Here is a 4,294-nt window from a genome sequence, read left to right as displayed (position 1 = left end):
CTCCAAATAGGGAACAAGCACTTTGCAGGGAACAGAATGAAAGAACAAAATTCTGCTTTCATATTAGTTGGACGAGTCTTAGATCCATGAGAGACATGAGGGCTTTTGGAAAACAATAGCACCACTATTGTTCCATTTCAACCTGCTTATACTAATGTGCCCTGTACCTGTTCTGAAAGAAGAGTTTTCTCAAAGGCTTATCATTTAATCCATCATCATTAGAAATGACTCATTATGCTCTGTAACTTCAGAATTCCTGAGCAGGACAACGAAGAATATGAAACCCCTGCAGGCCTCTTCATTAACAAAGCATTTGCACATATGCATGCACATATACATGCCATACACATGTACTCATGCATGCATACACATATCTACATATGTGTATAAAACACACACATACATTCATACATATATATGTACACAAATGTGTGTATATATGTATACGTGTGTGTATGTGTATAATATATATGTATATAAACAGACATATATATCATTTTCCACTCTGAGAAAAGATCTCTTTTCTGTCACAGGGTGATCCTCTTTCACATTAAAAACTGTCAGAGTGATAATCATAGCAATGGCAGATGTTTTCTCATGTACATCCGCTTTTAAGTTACAGAGTCATTTATGATTGTTAAGAAAATGGTTCTGCTTTGAAAATCCTCTGCCGTTTTTGCTGTACTGTTGTCCTTATCCCAGAGCCTATACATCTGTCATCTTTTAAAGCAGCAGTTCTTAATGGGGGAGGCGTGAAGATTCTGCCCCCAGGAAACATTTGACAACGTGTGGAGACAATTTCAGTTGTCACAGGTGGGGACTTGGCAGGGAGGACTACAGGCATCTAGTGCATGGAGTCCAGAGATGCCGTTAAACCCCCTACAATGCACAGAACAGCCCCCAACAATAAAGAATTACCAGGCCCCAAACATCACTGGGACTGAGGCTGAAAAATCCTGTTCACACTAAAAACCTCATCTTACTCAACATTACCACTGTCCTTCCATCTTTCAGAACTGATCCAACATTAATCACCAGGAAGATCCCCCTCAATATTCAACCAGAAGAGTATCGGTGTGCTGATAAGTACTCACCCTTCAGCGCCAGAAACATCCACAGCTTAACTCCTGAAACACGCCTGTCTTCTGTAAGATACAAAATCGTTTCAATCTAGTTAGTGGATCTATTGGGAAGTGGTATAAAATGAAAGTATAGACAATAAAAGAGTATGTGTATTAGTTTCCTAGGGTTGCCACAACAACTCACCATGAGTTAGCTAGGAGGCTTAAAACAACAGAAATTTATTCTCTCACAGTTCTGGAGGCCAGAAGTCTGAAATCAGTGTTAGCAGGGCCCTGCTCCCTCTGAAGGCATCAGGGGAGAATCCTTCTCGCATCTTCCAGCTTCTGGTGGGTCCAGGCATCCCTTCTTTGGCTTGTGGCTGCACCAAATGAAATCTCTGCCTCTGTCTCCACCAGCCTTCTGCTCTTCTGTGGCTTCTCCTCTTCTGCCTGTTATAAGACACTTGTCATTGGATTCAAGGCCCACCTGGGAAATTCAGGGTTACCACAAGATCCTTCATGAATTACAGCAAATACCATGATCCTAAGGTCATATTCACAGGTTCCAGGTGATAGAGCTTTAGAGGGGCCACCATTTAATGTCTCTGTGTGTGTGTGTGTGTGTGTGTGTATTTAAAATCACTGTGACAAGGCCAGGCTCAAAACAAGTGAAACACTTTCTCAAGGTATAAAGTAAGTTTTAACATACATTTACCTGGATTAGTAACCCCACCACAGCTTATGTCTATTGAATTAAAAAATGTATCATTTCTTGCAAATGAAAACTACAATGAGGTATCACCTCACACTGGTCAGAATGACTATCATTTAAAAGTCCACAAAGAAGAAATGCTGGAGAGGCTGTGGAGAGAAGGGGACCCTTCTACACTGTTGGTACAAATGTAATTTAGTGCAGCCATTATGGAAAACAGTAAGGAGATGCCTTAAAAACTAAAAACAGAATTACCATACAATCAAGCCATTCTACTCCTGGGCATATATCTGGAGGGAACTCTAATTCAAAAAGATACATGCACCACAATGTTCATAGCAGCACTATTGACAATAGCCAAGACATGGAGGCAACCTAAATGTCCATCAACAGATAACTGGATAAAGTTGTGGTATATATACATGGTAGAATACTACTCAGTCACAAAAAAGAATGAGATAATGTCATTTACAGCAACATGGATGGACCTGGAGATTGTCATCCTAAGTGAAGTAAATGTGACAGAGAAGGGCAACTGTCATATGATATCACTTATAAGTGAAATCTAAAAAAATGAAACAAATTAACTTATTTACAAAACAGAAACAGATTCATAGACATAGAAAACAAATTTATGGTTACCAAAGGGGAAGGGAGAATAAAGTAGGAGTTTGGGATTAGCAGATAAAAACTACTATATATAAAAAAGACAAACAACAAAGTCCTACGATATAGCACAGGGAAACTATATACAGTACTTTGTAATAAACCATAATGAAAAAGAACGTGTATATATAGATGTATAACTCAACCACTATGTTGTACACCAGAAACTAACACAACATTGTAAATCAAATATACATCAAATTAAAAAAAATCTATGATTTCTATCTACAGACTATTTAAAGCAAAGACCAGGTACCAGAAAACTTGGTGACCAGAGAGAATGCCAGAGAGAAACTAGCATGTTTACTCACAGGTAAACAGCAGGTATTATTCAAGACAGGTGAGGTTCAGTCTCACTTATACGGTGCATGCCTCCATAATTCTCCCAGACAGCTCTCAAGTGCCCCACTGCTTTATCAGATGAAGGCAGAAAAGATCATGGAACTTGAACCAACTTCTAAGAGGGAAAAAGACCTTGAAAGATATGTTGTTAAAATGTCTTCATTTTAGAAATTAGGAAACTAAGATTCTAAAAGTTTTCATCTTTTTTACTTGCACAGGATCACTCAGACAGGCAAGGCCCGAGGCAAGATTAGAAGTTCCAGCTGTCATTCTTGGCCAGGGTTCCTCCTCTACATGATGTTTCACCTACTTTCCTGCTATTACTAAGTACACCCACTTTCCTGATCTTTTAGCTAAAATAGAGAGGAGATCACCACCCACAGGACACATTCTTTTCTTACACCCTATGTCAGGCAGTTTGGGTGAACATGGCAAGAGACCACAGGCTTTATGTCTTAACAGAGGCCTATGTTCTCATGGTTCTGGAAGTTGGAAGTCTGTCTGTAGCCCAGCCCCTATCACTTTACATCAATGGAGTATTGGTTTTATTTAATATATCATTTAATCCCCATAACTTTGTGATTTGTTCCACTTAACAAATTAGGTAACTGAGGCTCAGAGAAGTCAGTTGGCTGATCCAAGTTCACACAGCAGGTAAGATGCAAGCTGGAACTCAACACTTGCCTTTTATTGGGATTCTAGAGCTCTTTCCCAATGTTCAGGATGAGCTTTTGTATTGGTCACCTTTTAGTAGCTGTTCTTATAAAGCATCCACAGACATTGTGAAAATACATGGTTTCTAACAAGGTCCTTAGAGAGAACTTCGTTGGTCTAATGTGGTAATTCTTACACCTGACCCTCCAACATATTAGTGACTTAAACCCCATAGAATGGAAACAGTTTAATATGTCATCTGTTCTCATGTACACCAGGAGTAGGACTTGAGAGGAGATTCAGCTGTTCTCAGATTAAGCCAATTCCTACCAAAACAAATCATAAAGGAATAGATGATTATTCACGATAAGAGCACATGTATTTTGAACAAGAAAACATTATGTTAAAGAATGTGAGAGAAAAATGATGTAGATTTATTCCGTGAGATTTTCAATAAAACCTCTAGGATGGAACACTAGAAGTGTTTCATTCCATAATGTTCTGTCAAGGTTCTTCCAAATATAAAAAACAAAACTATTGTCTGTTGATAATGATATAAATTTCAAGAAGATTCTGAGTACAAACTTAAAAACTTGACACGTAAAATACATTCTCTGTTACATAAAGTTAAAAAACTTTACTACTTATATTTACTAATAAAAATTATTAATTTTTATAGGTGTGGTGACACTAGTGTTGTTATAGAAAAATTCTTTTAGAGGTGCACATAAGAAAATATTAGGAGTGGAATGGTATAGGTCGGTGATTGACTTTCAAATACTTTGAAAAATGAAGCAAATATGTATTAAATCTCAGTGATAGGTTTATGGCAATTCATTACACTATTCTCTGTACTCTT

This window comes from Vicugna pacos, unplaced genomic scaffold (assembly GCF_048564905.1).
Source record: "Vicugna pacos unplaced genomic scaffold, VicPac4 SAC-SAT, whole genome shotgun sequence".
Taxonomy (NCBI): Eukaryota; Metazoa; Chordata; class Mammalia; order Artiodactyla; family Camelidae; genus Vicugna; species Vicugna pacos.
This window is presented reverse-complemented; position numbering follows the sequence as displayed.